Genomic DNA, 23153 nt, shown 5'->3' on the forward strand with positions numbered 1-23153 from the left:
GGAAAGATTGGTCCTGTTATTTTTTCTCTTATTTTTTCAGCTTCTTAATATAAAACTTAGATTACTTAAGACTTCTCTCATTTTCTTTTCTTTTTTTCTTTTTTGTCTTTTCTAGGGCTGCACCTGTGGCATATGGAGGTTCCCAGGCTAGGAGTCAAATCGGAGCTGTAGCCGCTGGCCTACCACGGAACCACAGCAACACAGGATCCAAGCCATGTCTGCAACCTACAACATAGCTCACGGCAACATGGGATCCGTAACGCACTGAGCAAGGCCAGGGATCAAACCCACAACCTCATGGTTCTTGGTCGGATTCGTTAGCCACTGAACCACAATGGGAACTCCCATTTTTCTCATTTCCTAATGTAAGCATTTAATACCAGAAATTGCCCTCTCAGAGCTGTTTTAGCTGTGTCCCACAAATTTTGATATGTTATTTTTTTCATTTTTATTCAATTCTATGTATTTTTATTTCCCTTAGGATTTCCTCTTTGACGCATTAATCATTTAGAAATGTGTTGCTTAGTCTCCAAGAGTTTAAAATATTCCTGGTATATTTTTTGCAGTGCATTTTCTCTCTGTTTCATATGTTGGGAAATCTATATTGTTCTAAGTTCAAGTTCTTTCCTCTGTCATCTTTCTGATGTAAGCCCATCAACTTTTATTAATTTGATTACTGTATCTTACAATTCTAAAATTTCTATTTGGTTTTTTTATATACCTTGCATTTAAATTATTTTTTCAGTCTTTCTACTTGTTTGCTGAGACTTTCTATTTTTTCAATTATTTCAAACTGTTGAAACACTTTTAGGATGACTGATTTAAAATCCTTGTCAAGTAATTCCAACAGTTGTTTCATCTTGATGTTTTCATTTGTTGATTGTCTTTTCTCTTTCAAGGTGAGAATTTTCCTTTTTCTTTCATCTTTTTTGGCCACTCCTGTGGCATGTGGAAATTCCAGGGCCAGGGATCAAACTCACTCCACAGTGGTGACCCTAGCTACAGGAGTGACAATGACAGATCCTTAACCTGCTGAACCATCTGGGAACTCTAGGAATTTATCTCTATCTAAAAGCGCTACAGGTGCTTTTCTATTGTATCTGGATATTTTGGTTACTCTGTTATGAGACTCTGTATATTATTGAAACAATATGTTTTAGCAGGACTCCTTTGACATCATGCCAATGGGAAAGGGAGCCCCTACTTCATTACCGCCAACAAAGATTTTGTTTCCCACTTAGATACAGTTGACACTCCAGGGAAGAATGCCTTGCTGTTACTGGGTGGGTGTGGAAGTTCAGTCTTAACCACTGGCTCTACTGACACTACTCTGACTTGGAGGGGAGGAATGTGTCCTCTTGACATGGCCTCGGCCAACACTACGAAGGTGGGGTGCAATAGAGGCTTGATAGCTTTTGGAAAGGATGTAAGTTCTGGCTTCCGACTTCACCCTCACTGATTCTACCCCAAGGGTGAAGGGAGCAATGTGCTACAGCGTCACAAGAGTGGAAATTTAGGCTCAGTACTCTGCTTGCTATCAGGGTGGGGATTCATCACAGTTTTGTCCATTGTGTTTGGCTGCCCTAGGGAGGGCATATTCTACCTTGCTAGTCTTCATTCTTTCTTATCCTCTGACTTGAGAGAGTAGTTTTCTTAGGGCTTTGTTATTGTTGTTGTTGTCTGCACCCACTGGAGTTGCCAGATTTCTCCTCTAGCACACAGTTAGGAACACAAGGCAAAAAGTAAACCCAGGGGACTTACCACAGTGTCATTCTCAGGTACATAGGTACCTGGCTGGTCTGCCTCCTTCTCTCCACCGTTCAGATTCTTCCAGTGTTTGTTCAGTATATAATGTCAGAGTTTTAATCTTTATTTAGCAGGATAATAGGGAGAAGTTCATTTACTCCATTTTGTCCCCCAAACGGGACCAGGTTTTTCTCGATACAGTTTTAAATTGTGTTTCTCTAATTGTTAATTACATGGCACATCTTTTAATGTGGTAACTTGTCATTTGTATGACAAATATGTATGGTGAAATGCCTGGTCATGTCTTTTGCCCATTTTCTAATTGAATTACTTAGTTTTTTTACTGTTGAATCAGAAGTTTCTTCGTATAACCTAGATAAAGGTCATTTTTCAGATATGTGGTTTGCAAATATTTCTTCTCAGTCTGTAACTTGACTTTTCATCCTCTTAAAAGACTGTTTCACAGAGGAAAAGTTTTAAATTTTGATGAATGTAATTTTCTTCACAGCTTTGAATACTTCAGTTTTTCCCTGAATCTACCCCTCTAGAGTGATGCAAAAATTAGAGGGCTTTTCTTGCCAGAATGGGGTTCAACCAGGGACCTCCACTGTGTGACACCATAAGCTTTTCTCCGTGGTTCCATTGACCTCATTTTTTAAATTTTAATTAAAAAATTTTTTATCATTTATTTTTATATATATATATATTTTCTACTATACAGCATGGTGACCCTGTTACACATACATGTATACATTCTTTTTTTCTCACATTAAGTGTTCCATCATAAGTGACTAGACAGAGTTCTCAGTGCTACACAGCAGGATCCCATTGCTAATCCATCCCAAAAGCTACATTCTGCATCTATTTACTGCAAGCTCCCAATCCCTCCCACTCCCTCCCAGTCCCTCCCTTTCCCCCTTGGCAACCACAAGTCTATTCTCCAAATCCATGATTTTCTTTTCTTTGGAAAGGTTCCTTTGTGCCGTATATTAGATTCCAGATAAAAGTAATATCATGTGGTATTTGTATTTCTCTTTCTGACTTACTTCACCCAGGATGTGTGTGTGTGTATGTGTGTGTGTGTGTATATATATATATATACCATATCTTCCAAATCCAATCATCTATCAGTGGACATTTGGGTTGATTCCTTGTCTTGGCTATTGTGAATAGTGCTGCAATGAACATTCATTCTCTTGAAACAGTTGCTCATATTAACATTTAAATATTTAATGTGCAAGATCATGAGCATGGGACTATACTGGCAGCATTTATTGAGTAATCTATTACTGAAAAATTATGAATTACTAAACTATTCAGTAGTATATTATCAAGTAATCTTCCTTTTCTCTACTGAAATAATAGGTACTATCTACTCATAAATAATATAATAACCCCCACTTTTAGGGGGTTGCCCACTCTCTCTTACTATGTGTAATTATAAATTTCCTAGTAGCCACAATTTTAAAAGTTTTTAGAAAGGTGAAATCAATTTTTAAGATATGCTTTATTTATCCATTTTCGGTTCCCAAGAAAGAAAATCAAATTGGTCTCATTTATCCCAGTTTGAGTAAAATTTTTCATGCCATTTAGAATTTCTTATGCTCATCTGTGAGGTATCTGCTCCTGGTCAGCTGCTACCTTTCCAATATAGCAAGTACTGTCCTTCTTCCAGCCACTTTAGAGAAAAATCTATTTCTGGCAAGGCTATGTATTGTAGAATGCATAAGTCAGAACCTATGCTTTTTTTTTTTTTTACATCTAATGATATATTTTTTCTTTTTTTCTTTTTATGGCCACACCTGTGGCATATGGAAGTTCCCAGGCTAGGAACTGCAGAGCTAGTTTAGAGCTGCAGCTGAGGCCTACACCATAGCCACAGCAACACTGGATCTTTAATCTATTAAGCAGGCCAGGGATTGAATCCACATACTCAACAATGATAACTCCAGAATGCGGATATGTGATAGCCAATTTTATGTATCAACTTGACTTGGCCACAGGGAGCCCAGACAGCTATTTAAACAGATTTCTAAGTATATCTATGAGGGTGTTTGCACATGAAATTAGCACATGAATTGGTAAACTGAACCAAGCAAATTGCCTTCTCCAGTGTGGGTGGACCTCCTCCAGTCTGTTCAAGACCTAAATAGAACAGAAAGGTGAAGGAGTGAAAAATTCTTTCTCTCTCTGTCTGACTGCTGGAGCTGGGACACCAGTCTGCTCCTGCCCTTGGACCAGAATTTATATTGTTGGTTCTTCTGGTCCTTTGACTTCTCTCAGACTTGAACTACCCATCACTGGTGTTCCTGGGTGTCAAGCTTGAAGACGGAGATTGTGGGACTTCTTAGCTTCTGTAATAGCATATGTCAATTCGTCATCATAAATAATTCTCTTTCTCTCCATGTGTGTGCATATGTCTATTCTACACCTCTACACACACACACCCACCCACCCACCCACCCACCCACCCACACACACACAGAGTATACTGGTTTCTAGAGGACTCAGACTAGTAAAAATATATATAGTTTATAAAAAAATTAATGACTATAACTAATGGCAAGCATTAAAATGGGACACAGTTTCAAAGTCATTTTGCAAAATTATTACATCTAAAAGATAATTTGATTCTTAAAGCAAAATTTTCTTTCTGTGAAATAAGTTTTAATATACCCTGAGATATCTAATGTAGTGACTGAGAATTACTATTTTTTTTTTTTTGGCAGATAATACTTTTGGTAAATCAAATGTTTCTCTGGTTGTGGCTTAAAATTGTGTCCCCTTAGCAGTCCCTGATGGTTTCTCCCAACTCCAGATTACTGATAAAGAGTTAGAAAAATCACCATGAATAATGGGTTTGATAGGACTTTCAGATTAATATAATTGAGTAAAGTCCCCTTTTGTTTAAAAAAAAAAAAAATCTCCTCCAGACAATGTAAGGTGAACAACTATGCTGGTTTGCCCAGACTGAATGGTTTCCCAGGGCACTGAACTCTCAATTGCTGAATCTGGGATAGTCAGGGAAAACCAGAATGTTCAGTTACTCTAGAGGAAGAGCAAGAAAATCTCTATTTCCAAGGAAAGTAAGAAACGACTGTAGTCCTTATTCCCACTGTGTGTTTGGAGGAATTGGGGCAAGGAAAGGAACATGTTTACAATGAGGTTGGTCAAGCCCAGTGGCTTCAGTGTGGCCAGCTGAGAAGCAAGCTTTCCAGCACTACTCCAGGAAGTGTCAGGAATCAGGAACCCCTGCATCTCCAGACAGCAGGTGTGGGAAAGGCGTTGAAGTTCTAAAGAGCTGCCACGTGGCCCTTTTCTTCTTCCCACCATTATCAGACACTTCTAGCAACCCTTCAACTCCTCTGAGCCTCACCTGTCTCCTTGCTCCAGCAGCTGAGTATTAATCAACCCTATATGAGTTTTGGCAAACTTCAGGGACGTGTAACCTCACACTACTTCACCTTATTTCAAAGCACACAATCCTTACCTACTACCCTGGAGCCTCTCTTTCAACAGAAGATGCACAATGTTATGGGAGCTTGCTTGGTGCTCACGCACACAACCCAAAGGGCAGAAAGGTTAACAGAGGGAGGGCAGATACCGTAGGAGACAGGAAACAGGGCGTGCATTCTTCCACCTGTCTCTACCTTGTCTGGATAGGTGGCTCTGAATCATGGTTTCTTTAGTTGCATGCCCTGGACCAGAGGATGGCCCCAGGAGATGGAGAGGTCACAGGTCCCTGTGTTCAGGCCATGACGTCCTCAAGCCCTTGCCTTAGGCCCTGCTTTCTGGGCAACCCAAGCATGCGAGCCACCCCAATAGAAGACATTTCATTTTCTGGAGACAGTGAATCGAGAGGCTCTGGAAACTTTAAGAACTGGGACAGAACTCAACCTCCAACTCACTGAAAGGAATATGATCCAAAGAGAATATGGAGTCAGGTCTACTTTTTCAATGGAAACATCTCTAGTCTAACTGTGGAAGTGTTTCTAGTCTGGGTGCAAGTGGCAGAAGTGGTTTGGGCTGCTTGGCTGCTGTGCACCTCCCCCTACAGGAGATGGGTGGGGGTGTGGAGGTTTAAATCTTCCTCATCATAATTTCTAAAATAAGTTCTCTCAAACCTCTGTGAGTTGAGTTTAACCCTGAAGAAATTTAGAGAGAAATTTGAATATGCCTTTATTTGAAAAAAGTGATCAAAGCTTGTCTATTCTTCAGTGGCCAGAGAAACCTGTGACCTATTGTTTTGTATTACATACACTTCATGTATTTCTAATAAGGTGACTTTCCAGAAAGTGAAATTTCTTATGTTCTGGCTTTTAAATGGTAAAATACAAATAAATTCCATAACATATTTAAAAACAAAACAAACAAATAGTGGCCCACCTGAATGGAACATGCTGAGAGAATGAAGAACCAGGAGCCAGGAGTGTGTCCAGCCTAGACCACTGTGTGCCCCACAGGAGCATCTGGGCACCAAGGGCCTGACTTCCCACATGAAGGACAGGATAGGATCTGCTCTTGGTGAGGAGCCCAGGCTGCCATTGGCTCACGGCTCACCCAGCCACTCCAGTGCATCTTGGAACTTAACTCCTGGCCCTGGCTGCAAAAGGATGCTCACAGGGTCCTCCTTCCACAAGTGTGCAACTGCCCTGATGCTCAGCCCCCACTGGGGATCCTGTGCAAGTTCAGGACCCCTGGAGCTGAGCTTATATGCAGAAGGCTTCCTCTCTGAACACCCTAGGGTGAGCTTTTCTGTCACTTCTGGGCGGGGGGTCAGAGGGCAGTAACACCAGGCAGTCTGCAAGACCTCATGTTCCATATTTCTCAGGAATGCCTGTCCTCTTCACGAACAGAAGGTGCCCTAGGACTGAGGGACAGGAGCATCTTCTGAGAACTCAGAGCATCCCACAAGGACATATAGGAGGTTGGAATGCGGGGGCAGGGGGAAGGGTTAGTGAAGAATTCATCAATAATCTTTTTAAAAAAATAATCTTTCTTCCTCCACATTCCATCTGGTGGAAGTGAGTAAACTGACCTGTGGTCATCAGTTTATATTTTTTGTTCAGCTTTCATCTAGTGCATGCTTAGATGCCTGGTTAAGAAGATCCCTAGCGCTGGGGAGCTGGTACCACCACACTTCCTCAATAGTTCCAAAATAAATGCTTGCCAACTCCACTGCCTGCTTCCTAAATTTGGCAGGAAGTCCAGGATCTCCCCAGTCTAAGCCAATGGCCTCTACACCCTGAGCTGTCCCCAAATCCAGAGGCTTATGTGATCCCAAAGAAGGTCTGTCAACAGCCTTCACTAACTCTTACTCAAGATAAGAGCCCTTTGGGCTTTTGGCTGGCTGCTGCCCACCCCTATTGCTGCACATATGGAGGTAAAGCCCTAAACCTGAAAGATGCTTTCCTCTCTCTCTCTCACTCTCTCTCTCTCTCTCTCTCTCACACACACACGCATACCACTGAGCTTGACTGTCTGGGGAGGCACGTTCACCCTCCTTGAGTTAAGAAGGAGTCACTAGTCCCAAGGGATTTCCCAGCTCACCAATGAGCAGAGCAACTCAGGCTGGAGCAGTGGAAAAACAAACCTACATTCAATCTCCAGCAGAAAATAAGTTACTTTTATCTTTGCCTGGACTACCTGCTACAGACATTTTCCCCAATGCATTTAATCAAAAGCTATATTTTGAGGCAAAACTCTTAAATGTGAACAAGTTGTCCTGGCAGTAGGCTTTTATCTTCTTAAGAACTGGTCAACAGAATTTCGTGAGTGTGCATGGGTGCTGGGCCCCGAGCGAGGTGCTGTGATTAGAAGGGGGTGACCATGATGAACAGGAGCCAGAAAACATTTATAAAGAAGAGTCTAGAATTTTCACATACTTTCCCTGCACTTCCTTCAGCCTTTTGAAAAACTTATAAAGGCAATTATGAAGAGGAAGCTGTTAGTCAGGATCTTTGAGAGAAGAACATGATGAAATATGACTCCTCGGAGGAATTGATTACAAATAGCCTTTAAGTTCAGCACATTTTAGAGAAGATTCCTAACTCGCAAGCTTATCTTCCATTGTACATGTAAGAGATCTTGTGACCACTTCGCCCACTTCAGCAGCCATACTTCACAAAAACCAGACGAGCTTTGGACTCAAAATATATCTCCCCCAACCCTCCTTAAGAGGGAGTCTCAAAAGGCTTAAGTACTTCTCAGCTGCTAGAATGGTTTCCTATTATTTCATCTTCTGTCTCACTGAGTTTTTCCTCACTTATTCAGTTCTCTAAATTTCCAAAAAGCATTTTATGTTTTTCTTCCTCCTTTGGTTTTTCTTTCCTTGTCAGTCTGTTTTCCTTCTTTTCCGCGGGAGAGGAGAGTTTTGAGATTATTCCATTGTGCCAGGTGATGAGGTCTCTTTGACTTCTATACTGTTCACAGAACTTAAGCCGTTGCCACAAAATGTACAGTTTACAGACTCTCCCCCCATTTGCAAAGTTAACTTTATTCTGGTGAGGCACCTTTCAAAACTCTGTTCCAAGCTGAGTAAAGCTACTCAAATAGTGTGTGGAGAGTGAGGGGGAGCACTAGGCTCTGGCCCAGAAAACTGCAGGAGTGTTTCAAGTGCTAAAATATCTATATGAACTGAAAGAGATATAATTGTGCATTGCAAATGTCACAGAAAGTTTATTTACACTGAGAGATTATGGTCACTAACTGAAAATTAGGAGAATGATCATATGAACAAATTGCATGAAAGAGACTCTTCTTCAACAGGGTGTAGCAATTACCTTTTATTCAGACTCTCCCCTTGAAGAATCTGCCAGAAATTTAGGATTGGAGGGCTAAAAGGGCTCCCAGATAAAACCACATCCCTGAAAACTGATCTTTCAGCCTAGTTCCAACCACCTCTAACAATGGAAAACACCATGCCAAAGACTGTCTTTTTCTTTAGATTTTTGGTTTTGCTGGAATAACTCAGTGCCTTTAAGTATAAACACTTCAAATAATCATTACCCCAAGCCAGGAAGCTGCCTCCTCATCATCTATGACATTCCTCATAGTCAGCCAATATTTTTATCCCTAAAACATAGACCCATTGGTTCCTGCTTTTCCTTCTCATATTGCACAGAAGAAACTGAATCCATCTTTTGTGTGAAAACAGTGTACTCAGGGACCACCCATTGCGCCCCCTCCCTCGCCATATTCATCCCCTTCTACAACATGTATACAGTTTCTAGACCACAAGTTATTCCACACACCTCCCTCTGGATACCCCTCAGGAATCTCTTTGACTCTCCTTGAACAGATGATTCCTGGTGAGGTCTAATCAACACAAAATCCAGCAAGACCACGTAGACACTTTCTATAAACTCAGCCTAAACCACAGGAGCTTTCTTAGCAAACACATCTGCTCTTCATTCATTGAACTCACAGTTGGTTAAACCAAATATCCTCTCTCATAGAAATGGACACTTTGACTTCTTAGTCCAAACACATAGCTTTCCCCTTAGAACTCTCACCCTTTTTGTTTTACCCCCGACATTCTAGTCTTTTAAAGCTATTTTTGATTCCTGCTTCTTTAGCCAACATAATGATTATTCTTCCTAATTAAAAAAAATATTCTCGATTTGTTTAATCTGGCATTAATGTATTTTCCTAAACCCATTTATTTCAACTGTTGAATAGAACAAGATGAAACAGTCTTTTGTCATGTCTCTACAGAAATAAACCCGGATTGACATCAATGCAAGAAACTCTTCATTCTCCTTTGGGTATAGCCACTCTGGTCCCACTACTCCAGTCTGACATTATTATTATTATTATTATTATTATTATTATTATTATTATTTTGCCTTTTAGGGCTGCACCCACTGCATACAGAGATTCCCAGGCTAGGGGTCCAATCGAAGCTACAGCTGCCGGCCTACGCCACAGCCACAGCAATGCAGGATCAGAGCTGCATCTGCGACCTACACCACAGCTCATGGCAACACTGGATCCTTAACCCACTGAGCGAGACCAGGGATGGAACCCGTAAACTCATGGTTCCTAGTTGGATTTGTTTCCACTGTGCCACAATGGGAACTCCTAGCCTGACTTTCTGAAATACCTTCCCCTGCCCCTTGCTTAATTTCCTTTAAACATGGGAAGTAATAGGAATATTTATCAACTCTACTGAGTTTTTACAGATTGTCAGTTCTCTCATACTGACCTACATGGTGGTGGATGCAGCCAGGATGGTTATTAATTATGAGTCACTGGGTGAATACATATGGAGATGCACACTCCTCCCAAGTACAATTAATTACTATATTTCTATTTTACTAAAGACAAGCCCTGTTAACTTTCCCCACTTAGAATTAAACAGATGATTTTATTTGAAAACTGCCTGGTTAATAAAGAGCTTTTACTCCAAAGTTGAGTTTTCTATATATTTAAAACCTCCTAATGGAGAACAAAATCTCAGATGTCAAAAGCAGTACCCCAAAAGCTATTATCCACAGAAACAATTGTAATAACATCGAGACACCAAGTCACTGCAAAAACCAGACTGGAATGCCAACTTTCATGATAAAAGATCCTAAAGGCCACCAGCGAAGCTGTATCCCATCCTCACATTAAAAAGTAATCAAGTTTATAAAACTGTCACAACAACTTAGGTTCCCAAAAAACAATTTTCCAGATGGTGAGTGTTTTATGATATCTTTTTTACCCAATTTAATTGGAATTAAGCTAGTTCATATGTATATAAACACAAATGTAAATCTCTGGATTGCTTACAAGAAATTTCAGTCAGAACTTCATTGGTTTCTAAAAATTTTTCGGCAATCTTAACAAGCTTATAATAAGAGGGCTTGTTTTCAAGGGTTTGTTAAAGGAACATTATCATTAAAATTGCATAGCCTCATAGCGTCATAAGGATTTAGAAGGGATTTTTAAAGTCATCTTAAACTGTTAAGTCCATAGGTTTAATTCAAAGCTAAACTCAGAGGGATGAGGAACCATGCCCTTCCAAGGAGACTGATAGAAAATATTTCATAACCAAGAGCTTCCACAGTGTCACACCATCTCTGATATTTATAAAAAGTTCTAGACATGACCTGGATCATAGCAGCCCTTCCTTTCTGCAGATCCTCATGGTGGCTGTCCTGGTGCTGAGGGTGGGTGGGTATCTGGCTCCCTCCATCCTAAGGCAGAACACACTAATGCATTAGGTGAATGTGGGTGAATGTGAATTCAGTAAGAATTCCAGGGAAAGACTGAGGAGAAATTTTTATAACTTTTCTCACCCAAAAGTTTGTTTGCAGGGACCTCTGCAAGTCACAGGCAAACGCTTGAGTGTATCTTGTGGTGACATGGCTGAAGCCTGCTCCCAAAGCCCTTCAAGTCCGTTATGATCCCCATCTGATGGGAGGGAGGCAGGTTGTAGCAAGGATGGTAGAAACGCAGTGTGTTTTCAAATGATTACGTGTTTACAATACCAGTTAATTTGGCAAATCACATAAACCTTGTAAATTTCTGTTTCTTCATTCAGAAATCAAGAATGATAAGAAGGTTTCTGTGAGGAGTTAATAACAAGATGGATAAGACAACCCCTGGGTCACAGAGTAAGGGTTTAAGCTGGACCCTCAGACTCTGAACTCATGCAATCTCCATTACATATAACCTTGAACTCTATAAGGAAAGAGCCAAAGAGAGAATAAATCAAGCTCCACCGAGGAACCCTCATACTAGTAGTGGGAAGCATTGCTCATCAAGAAAGAGCCTGGGCTAGTTCAGTGATTCTTGTATGATGTAGTCAAGTCATCATCTCACCCACCACGGGGGAGGGGGGGGGACTTAAATCTCCAATAATGTGGCTTTTCATCTGACCTTCATAGTCACCTGTGCATCAGACAGGTCGGTTAACGCTCTCCCAGGACACAGGTTCAGAGGAGATCACTGAGCTATTAAATATGAAGCTGGGACCCACAACCAGTCTCTGGCTTCCTAGCTTGGAGTTTTTACAATTGCCCATTTCTCCCACTTGTTACCATAAATTATTTGCTCAAAGCCTCCTTTTACTTTCATTGTATCGCGGTGCTCTGCACGTCATAGATTGGCCTTTCTCAGTAAAATGGGTTCACCGTGTTTCTCAAAGGAAGCCGTTACCACGTAGTGCATCACTGCTGGAAGATGGTGTCTCCATTCCCAATGAAGGAAAGACTTCTGATTTTCATGCTGCCCGCAGTTTTCAGCAGGTCCTAACCTGCCTCTTTTAACATTGACCTTATGGTGGATCCCAATGGATTTGACTGACAGCTGACAGAGATGCCACCCCTGTATCACTTTAGTCAATACCCCAACACACTGAAGCACCCCGATTATGAATTTCCTAAGTAGTAATTATTTGGCTATATGCCTGTCAATGTAGTTGATTGAGACTAAATCACACTGATCGATCTTTTTGCTTCTCTGCCTTTAACGATCTGTGTTTACAGTACTATGCCACCCTCAGGAATTTTTTATTACAAAAGAGTTGCCTATATAAAGATTTTGTGAACCTAGTAAAGATGAATTTGGGTACAAAATCAGATTATCTTAGAGACATATGTAAGAACATTCACAAGTGCATTTATTAATATTTGATGCACCGAAAAAACCAGAGTGAGGGGGGAAAGCATCTGTGGTGAGATGAACATATGTAGCAAGTTTGTTCATTGCTTGTTTGAGACTGTTGATCTGTCAATATATATGCTGGTTAATTACTCAACTTGTAAGTGTTAAATCTGAGGGATCTGCTAAGAGAAGAAGTACAGTAAAGAAGAGTAAGTTAGTTAGTATCCAATTATAGAAACTATTAAAATGTATGGAGAAAGATGTTCCCAACTCAGTTTAGAGTTACCCTCGTTCAACCGTGGAAGAAACCAAGGATATAAATTGTTTGAGTCAACATTTAAGAATCTGAAACAAAGGCATAAAGTAGAGACGATGTTTTTTATTTCTTGTGAAAAATGCTTCCTGATAAATTTTGATGCTAAACTCTAAATATTCCAGGCACTTTGATCAGTTTTGTAAAGTAACGGGAAAGGCTATATGAATGCATTAAAAGCATAATAAACATGATATGGCAGTAAATGTTAAAGAGTGATTTGGGGCTTTGGGGGAAGGAAAGGTGGTATGTGTTTACTTAATGTCACCTTGACTTAACAGAGTATTGATACCATAACTGGCCTGAGGAATGCACCTCCTTCGAAAATCTATATTTGGACAATAAGCTACCCAAAAGTTTGTTTTTCAAATACAAACATAAACATACACAGCAACAACCCCAATTCCCCCAAATATTATTATATAAAGTCTCACTTTATGCCTACATATTTTTAGAGAAACTATATCCTTTTCCAACATGGTATGGTGTGATTATTTAGTTACTTTTCAGCTTTATGTATTCACCCAAACTGCATCTTTCGTACAAATAAGTAATGCAATTTTCTAATAGAACGAACCTGTGGTTACTATTTGAGATGCTCTATTAAACAAATTACTCATGAAAACCTTTATTGGCTCTTTCTTCTTCACAAGTGGGAGGCAGTTGGAAGTTTACCACTACCAGATGGAGTGGGAAATATCTGCCCAGGCTGGGTAATGCTGCTCTGACATCAAGGGACAGAAATTTCTAGAAAACTCTCTGAAAGTGGAGAAAGTTCTCACTCTTACTTACTTGTTATGTCTTTTTTTTTTTTTTCTGGCCACGCCTGCAGCATGCGGCATTTCCTGGGCTGGGATTGAACTTATGCCACAGCACTGACCTGAGCCACAGCGGTGACAATGCCAGACCCTTAACCTGCTGAGCCATGGGGAACTCCTTGTTTTGTCCTTTTGATATGGATCTTATAAAGGACAGCTTATGTAAGCATCATTTCCAAGATTACTGTCCCTCAGACAGGGGTGGCAGTCATGGCTTTTTAACAGCACACAGCAGTGCTAGGCTATCCCTCCCTCACTTGGAGAGGGGCTCATAGTGGTACCCGACCTTGCTGTTGACCCAGCAAACCTCCTTTGCCACAATCAAAAGCTAGGAAAGCTCCCCAACCTCTGGTTCCAGGCCTGAGGCTTCTGTCCTCTGCAGCCCGTTATTCTGGCTCTCAGTGGCCAAGATGAGGGGAACTGGGAAGCCATCCTATCCCCTTGGCCAGAGCTCTGTACCCTTGACCCTGGAGCTCCCCCATCTTCTCATGGCACACTGCTTACCCATGGCTATGTGCTGCCAGGCTGGATTCCTCGGGTGACTGTCAGTTGTTTGTGTCCTGCTGTCTGGGTCACTGCCCAGGGCAGAGGGTTGACTTTGTCCTGAGTTGCCTCTCTGCTTCTCCGCACTCTGGGTTCCTACACCCTTCCTCCCCTCACATTATAGTGGTTGGGGCCCTTCTCTATTCCCAGGAGCTGGGAAGAGCCCTCCTTTATTTATTTATTTATTTATTTATTTATTTATTTATTTATTTTTGTCTTTTTGACTTTTCTAGGGCTGCATCTGCGGCATATGGAGGTTCCCAGGAGAAGGGTCTAATCAGAGCTGTAGCTGCCAAGCCTACGCCAGAGCCACAGCAACGTGGGATCCAAGCCGTGTCTGCACCTACACCACAGCTCATGACAACGCCAGATCCTTAACCCACTGAGCAAGGCCAGGGATTGAACCCGTAACCTCATGGTTCATAGTCGTATTCGTTAACCACTGAGCCATGACAGGAACTCCGGAGCCCTCCTTTAGCATCAGCCTCAAAGCTGGAAGTTCTCCTCATGTTCTATCTGGAGATGATTGACCATTACTTTGTGATTTCTTCCTGCAGCTCATCTTTCTTTCATTGGAAAACAAAATTAGGAACATAAAGACATGTGAAGTTGATTTAGCTCTCTAGATATATAACATTAGCATAAAAGTGGGAAAGAGAGAGGTCTGGGGAAAAGGCTATACAGTGATGATTTCTTTAGAGTTGACAATGAAGGCTCCAAGGCCAAGTTGAAATGAGCCAGCTCAGACCTGCTTGGGCCCCAGAACTTGTCTATTTTCCCTATATTCTTGGGTTAACAGTGTGACTCCAAAAGCTGCATATAGAACATCCCTCTCTAGATTTTGGGTATGAAGCAACTACTTCTCTTGATCTTGCTGGAGCCTCCCATTGGCAGCCTGTGAGTGACACAGTTTGCTTAATTATCTTAATCTTAATGCCATAGACAGAGAATGTTCTATCAGGGTTAGTAAGTCTCCATCATCCCTACTGCAGTATACTTTTCTGACTTCACTTCTTTGCATGATCTGAGTTCTGGGCCCCTGGACACCATGTCCCATGAAAACGGCAAACAAACTTGTGGTTGCCAAGGAGGAGGGGGAAGGGGAGGGAGTGCGATAGATAGACTGGGAATCTGGGGCTAATAGATGCAAACTATTGCATTTGGAGTGGATAAGCAATGAGATCCTGCTATATAGCACTGGGAACTATATCTAGTCACTTGTGATGGAGCATGATGGAGGATAATGTGAGAAAAAGAATGTGTTTATATATATACATACATATATATGTGTGTGTGTGTGTGTGTGACTAAGTTACTTCACTGTACAGTAGAAAATTGACAGAACACTGTAAACCAACTATAATGGAAAAAGCAAAAATCATTAAAAAATTTAAAAAAGGGCAAACTGTCTTTTTCACTGCAGAATCGCCAGTGTGTTAGCACCTGGCACAGAAGAGGCACTCGATAAGTACTGAAGGCATAAGTGAGTGAATGAAAACTTCTATTTGAACAAATGTGTGTGGGGCTGAAGAAAGAGATGTAGAAATACAATACAATGTCAAATATACTGCAATAATAAACTATGATGAGCTCTAACTGTGCAGGAATGTACACACCAGGCAGCTCAGTTTATCCAGCTTCCCCCAATGCTGATCCATTCCCAAGCACACTTCATTCCTGAAGTTTGGTCCGTTCCTGAATAACATCATGTTCCCCCATCCTGACTCACTTAGCGTGTGTTACTCATGCTCCCTCAGCACTTTTCTCTTAAGGATGATTGTAATTTGTCCATACTGTATTCACCCATTTACTTAGTGAATGCTTCACTAGTCTGTATCTCACTGGAGGGCAGGCCATCCTAACTCTGTCCGACTCATAGCTGTATCTGCAGCCCCCAGCAAAATGCCTAAGTACCCAATACCTAGTAGGCTCTTAATTAATGTTTGTGGAGAGATTAAATGACTGCTTGACTGACTCAAGTCTTTCAGGGTTTTAGTCCCCAGTGAATTTTCTTGACCTGTATACCTTATATTGTGAGAGATTAGTCAAAATCACATTCATAGAAAAATATGTGAGGAAAAGGTCTGCCTTTCCAGTAGTTCTGAACTCTTTAAACCACCCTTGAAACAATGAAAGGTAGAGTTGCGTAGGTGTGTTTGTGTGTGAAAAGGGAGCAGGGGTGGGAGAGGAACTGAACTGTGCTTCCCAGACTGTAGGTTGTCTCTCTGGGGTGACATCTCAGCTTCTGACCTGTGAGGTGTTAGGTCTTGTTAAGTGAGAGGTAGGACAGAGGTTCCCCTCCTTCAAGGACAGGCTGCACCATCCTTCAGGCATGTCCTCAGGACAAGCCCTAGATAAAATGGGTCTCTTAGCTCCTTCACAGTTTTTAGCTTTATATATTCTGGCAGAACCACTTCTTACTCCTCAGTGAACTTAGCAAAGCAATACTTCAATGGGAATGTTTTTTTTTTTTTTTAACTCAGATATTGTTTTCCTACTACTTTATCAACTTTTTATTTTGCCCATTTGGTTGGAATCCCAGATATCCTTTTGAGCTTAAGACCACCCTTGGGAAAAAGGTGAAATCTCCATACGCCTAAAGCTCTAAAAACCTTGCAGCTTGCAACTGAGCCAAATCATAGGCTGAAGTTTCTCTGAAGAGAGATACTAGGGCTGACACAAAGAAAGCTCCAGAGAGCCATCAAAATAGTGTAGTCCTCTTATCTTTAGGTCCATTGAGGTGTTACATTTAAAAAGTCAGACATGAAATTACAAGGATTCCTGGTATGATCATGTTCTAGAACAGGAAAAAGGAAGGAGAGACAAGAAGATAGAAGAAAGGAGGATTTTTCCATTTTCTTTTTTTTTTTTTGTCTTTTTGTTGTTGTTGTTGTTGTTTTGTTGCTATTTCTTGGGCCGCTCCCACGGCATATGGAGGTTTCCAGGCTAGGGGTTGAATCGGAGCTGTAGCCACCGGCCTACGCCAGAGCCACAGCAACGCGGGATCCGAGCCGCATCTGTGACCTACACCACAGCTCACGGCAACGCCGGATCGTTAACCCACTGAGCAAGGGCAGGGACCGAACCCGCAACCTCATGGTTTCTAGTCGGATTCGTTAACCACTGCGCCACGATGGGAACTCCAAGGATTTTTCCATTTTCTAAGTGAAGCAGGATATGAATAAATGCTGAGACTATGGAAATGGAGACATGTCCAGATGACAGTTTTCACTAATCACTCTCATAATTCAGGTCTTTGTTATCTGTCTCCAGTTCTAGCTTATGAACTTGGAGGTCCACATGATTCCATCTCAGAACAGTGTTTTGATCAAAGAAAGATCAAAACAGCCAGAAAATATTTTTTTTTAATTTTAATTTTTACTCAAAGTCTTCACTGTGCTTTTCTAAAACCATGGAAAGTATCCAGATTTTCAGAGTTAAAGCAGCACTAAGATTTTCAACATGGGTGAGGTTGAGTCCATTATAAGTTGAAAATATCATAAATCTAAATAAATGTAATACACCTAACCTACTGAACATCGCAGCTGAGGCTGGTCTAGCTTATATGTGCTCAGAACACATTAACATACGGCTGACACATATTAGCCGACAGTTGGGCAAAGTCATCTAACACAAAGCTTATTTTATAATAAAGTGTTTACTATCTCAGTATTGAGATACACATATTATACACTTTATACATTTTATTATATTATACGGTATTGAGTCTTGTACAGAAAGTGAAAAACAGAATGGTTGTCTGGGTTCAGAGTGGTTATAAGTGTGCCAGTCATTTACCCACCTGATCACTTGGGTGACTGGGAGCTGTGGATCTCTGCCTCTGTCCAGCATCAGGAGAGATTATGTACCACAATCACTGGCCCAGGAAAAGATCAACATTCAAACAAAGTACCATTTCCACTGAACATGTACCACTTTTGCACCACTGTAAAGCTAAAAAATCCTAAGTCGAAACATCATCAAGTTGGAGCCGTTTGTATTTAGACACCACATGTCCCCTGTCTCTCCCTCATGTCTTGCAGCACTGCTCCAGTATTTCTCTTTAAATTCCCCCAGAACCTCTTTCCTGCATCTCTTTTCCCAGTCCTTGCTCAGCTCACCTCTTTTTTTTGTTTTGTTTTTTAATGGCCGCACTCATGGCATATGGACTGTCCTGGGCCAAGAACTGAATCCCACCTTCATATGAGACCCACGCTGCAGTAGCTGTGGAAATGCTGGATCCTTTAACCCACTGTACTGGGCTGGGGCAAACCCACCCTCAAACTGCTGCAGTCAGATTCTTAACCCACTGTGCCACAGTAGGAACTCCTGGCCCCCCTCTTGATCTCTATACTTAAAAAAAAAAATCACTCTGATTCTATCTCCCCTTTCGTGTAATCTTTGGGTTTTTGTCACATGATTCCAACAAGCTGGTCAGGCATCTTTAAATCATTTCTCAGAGACCAGAGGAAGAAAGGCCAGTTATAGACAACACTAAAACTTCCATTTGCAGGGAGTTTGAAAAAGCAGGACTAGATTCAGAATTTTTGTGCTATCTTACCAAGACAACCCAACTCCCTGCCTTCAGTTTCTCCAAGGTTGGGTGATGCAGAATGGGGAAATGTGGTCAGAGAGAGGCACAGACTGAGGATTACTCAGATGGCAAGTGTAACGAGTGGATGGTCTAACAAATGACCTAAGTGTGGCTCACAGCCCTCCAGTAACCACTGGGAGTGTGAACAAGAAGAATCCCAAGTCCTCAGCTTTTGGTCCTCATCACACTTCCTTTGTCTTGAAAGTATGGGCTTGCACATTTTCTCTAGTAACCATTGCATTTCTTTCACTATGGCTGGCTGGGCAGACTTTCTTGGTTTGTTTTCCAAAATCACTATGTAAGATACTTGTAGACACTCTGAATCCAGTGCTGGATTTTCACTCCCTGGGTTGTTGGTGAGAGTGAGACTAGGACACAATTTTGGAACCTTTCTCCATATTTTTGCCTTAACTTGAATCTACTTAGTGGGATGATTATCTATGCCATTGTGTTTATGTGTGCTGTGTGTATATGTGCGTGCACATTTCAATCAGCATAAAAGACTTGTAAATGTTTTCCTCAAGATATTTCTGTGATCACAGAACACTTTTGAGTTGAACAAATCTCTTCTGGGACCAACGCATTTGAACTTCAATAGCTGTTACTAGGCTTGCACTGCTCTCCAGCATGGCAGATGTAAAATCCTTTGACTCCCTTTATCATTTCTAATAACAAATAAAAGTCTACTCAGATACGTACAGAGCATATTGTCTACTCCTGAAAATTGTATTAGGTTTTTCCAAAAGTTGCAAAAAGTTTTTTTATGACCACCACAGTTTTCACTGCCATCTTGCCATGTTTGTCAATAGGACACCAATTGTTTTGGTGGGTTTTGTGTTTTCAAAACTATCATCTCTTCTACAGTGAACACATCTTCCCTTTGTGTTGATGTCTAAAATGTATGCTGTCCCCAACTTGTCAACTCCAGGCCTACACATTGGCTTGGTTTTGTATGACGATCATTTTCAACTTTTCACCCCACCATGTTCTACTAATTAACCTCACATCTCAATCCAGCCTTATGTGTGATAAATTTACCTTAAATCAAATTTTAAACATTCGTTTGTTTCATAAAGGCAATTGCTACTGAATGATGTCTTTCTATAATTTGGGAGTAACACATCCTTAATTGTGTCAAACAGGAAGCCAAAAAAAATCACATTAGAAAAAAAACTTAAACCCTTACTAACAATAAGAACTTAAATAATGCTTATTATGCACCAAGGGTATTTTAGGCATTGTACATTTATCAACTTAACCCTCACGAAAATCCTAGAAAGCAGACATGAGCATTTATATGGTCCTAAAAGACAAACCAAAAAACAAAAAACAAGTTTTGCAGAATCTCACACTAAAAACAGTGTTAGGGCAGCCAAAATTTATGTACCATGGCATTATGTAACATAATTCATGAGAGAAACATTAATTGGTACCTTCAGAGATGACTGACAGCCAGAAAAGGGGTTCAGAGAGGCTGGAGGTTCTCTGTATGGGTGGAAAATACTGACTTGTAGGCACTGGCCATGCAGAGAAGCCACTGGATCTGAGCTAGTGTGGCGGTGTCATTTAAAATAGGCACAGGGGAAAGTAGAAGCTGCCAAGGGCCACAGACCATGCAAGACTGGAACTGTGCTCATGAAGCACACCTGGAGCTGTCTCTGTGGGGAGTTTTTTTAAATTGTTCATTCAATGGCTACACCTTTTTCAGATTTATTCTTTTTTTTTTCTATTTTATGTGAGTCAGAGATAGTTTGTGTTTTTCTGAATTTGTCCATTTCACCTAGGATATCTAATTTTCTGTTCATAGAATTCCCTTAAAATCCCCTTTATTTATGGAAGATTGATAGTAAAGTTCTCTTCCTTCCTTCCTTCCTTCCTTCCTTCCTTCCTTCCTTCCTTTCTTTCCTTCCTTCCTTTCTGTCTTTCTGTCTTTTCTGTCTTTCTGTCTTCCTTTCCCTCATCCTTCTTTACTGTCTGTCTATCTTTCTCTTTCTTTTTCTTTCTTTCTTTCTTTCTTTCTTTCTTTCTTTCTTTCTTTCTTTCTTTCTTTCTTTCTTTCCCTCTCTCTCTCTCTCTTTCTATATCTTTCTTTCCTTCCTTCTTTCTTTCTTTCTTTCTTTTTAACAGCCTGTCCTGCAGCATATGGAAGTACCTGGGGCTAGGGGTCATATCAGAGCTGCAGCTGCCAGCCTTCACCACTGCCACAGCAATGCTGGACCTGAGCTCTTATCTGCAATCTATGCTGAAGCTTGTGGCAACACTGGATCCATAACAGAGCTATAGAACTCAGAAATAAAGCCACAGACCCTCAGTCAATTAATAATCAACAAAGGAGGCAAAAATATACAATGGAGAAAAGATGGTCTCTTCAGCAAGTGGTGCTGGGAAAACTGGACAGCCACATACAGATCAGTGAAGTTAGAACACACCCTCACACCATATGCACACACACAAAAAAAACTCAAAATGACTTAAAGACTTAAATATAAGACATGCCACTATATAACTCATAGAAGAGAACATAGGCAAAACATTCTCTGATATAAATCGTAGCAATGTTTTCTTAGGTCAGTCTCCCAAGTCAATGGAAACAAAGGCAAAAATAAACAAGTGGCACCCAATCAAAGTTTCAAGCTTGTGTACAGCAAAGGAAACCATAAACAAAATGAAAACACAACCTGCGCTCTGGGAGAAAATATTTGCAAACAATGTTACTAATAAGTGATTAATATCCAAAATACATAAACAGTTCATACAACCCAACAAAAAAACAAGCAGCTCAATCAAAAAATGGGCACAGGAGCTAAACAGACATTTCTCCAAAGAAGACATAAAGATGGTCAAGAGGCACATGGAAAGATTCTCATCATCACTAATTATCAGAGAAATACAAAGCAGAATTACAATGAGGTACCACCTCATGCCAGTCAAAATGGCCATCATTAAAAAGTCTACAAATACATTCTGGAGAGGGTGTGGAGAAAAGGAAACCCTCCTACACTGTTGGTGGGAATGTAATTTGGTCCAGCCATTATGGAAGACAGTATGGAGGTGCCTCAAAAAATTAAAAATAGAATTATCATATAATCCAGCAATTCCACTCCTAGGCATATATCCCAAGAAAACTCCAATTGAAAAAGATACATGTACTGTTCATTGTAGCACTATTCACAACAGCCAAGACATGCCAAAAGCTTAAATGTCCATTTCCAGAGAAATGAAGGAGTTCCCGTTGTGGCGCAGCAGAAACGAATCCGACTAGGAACCATGAGGCTGTGGGATTGGTCCCTGGCCTCACTCAGTGGGTTAAGGATCTGGCATTGCTGTAAGCTGTGGTGTAGGTTGCAGACGCATCTCGGATTTGGTATTGCTGTGGCCCTGGCATAGGCCGGCAGATGCAGCTCCAGTTAGACCTCTAGCTTGGGATATCCATATGCCGCAGGTGCGGCCCTAAAAAAGGACAAAAGATAAATAAATAAATACAGAGAGATGGATAAAAAAGATGTGGTATACACACATACAAACACACTCATATACAAATGGAGTACTACACAGCAATATAAAATGAAATGATACCAGTTGCAGCAACATGGATGGACTAAATGAATTTATGTCGGAGAAAGACAAATACCATATGATATCACTTGCATGTGGAATCTAAATATAACACAAATGAAACTATCTGCAAAACAGAAACAGACTCACAGACATAGAGAACAGATTTGTGGTTGCCAGGAATAGAGGGGAGGGGAGGGATGGGCAGGGAATTTGGGGTTAGCAGATGCAAACTATTATATATAGAATGGATAAACAACAAAGTCTTACTGCATAGCACAGGGAACTATATTCAGTATCCTGTGATAAACCATGATGGAAAAGAATATGAAAAAAGAAAGTTTTATATTCATATATAACATTTACAATGCTGTATTAATTTCAGCCTTACAGCAAAGTTAAATGTATAACTAAATCACTTTACTGTACAGTTGAAATCAACACAACAATGTAAATCAGCTATATGTCAACTAAATAAATAAATGAAAAAATAACTTCACTTTTTTTCAAATCATATTTGAGTCTATATGTATGTTTTTCTTTCAGCAATCCTGCACTCATATAAAAGTAGCATTTTTTTTTTGTCTTTTTAGGGCCACGCCTGCAGCATATGGAGGTTCCCAGGCTAGGGGTCTAATTGGAGCTGTAGCTGCTGGCCTAAGCCAGAGCCACTGCAATGCAGGACCCGAGCCAAGTCTGCGACCTACACCACAGCTCACAGCAACGCTGGATCCTTAACCCACTGAGCAAGGCCAGAGATTGAACCTGCAACCTCATGGTTCCTAGTTGGATTCGTTAACCACTGAGCCATGACGGGAACTCCAAAAGTTGCATTTTTAATGCTAGATTAAAAGGTATTTTGGAAAAGGTGAAAAGTTAAATACCTGCTGGTATAGCTGCAGTGACAGATTCATGAATTTCCTTTTCTTTTTTACCGTGGTCCCTATGCTGAATTCTTTCATCCTGAAATGGCAGCTGCCTCAGCTGCAGA

The sequence above is a fragment of the Phacochoerus africanus genome, chromosome 2 (assembly GCF_016906955.1).
Source record: "Phacochoerus africanus isolate WHEZ1 chromosome 2, ROS_Pafr_v1, whole genome shotgun sequence".
Taxonomy (NCBI): domain Eukaryota; kingdom Metazoa; phylum Chordata; class Mammalia; order Artiodactyla; family Suidae; genus Phacochoerus; species Phacochoerus africanus.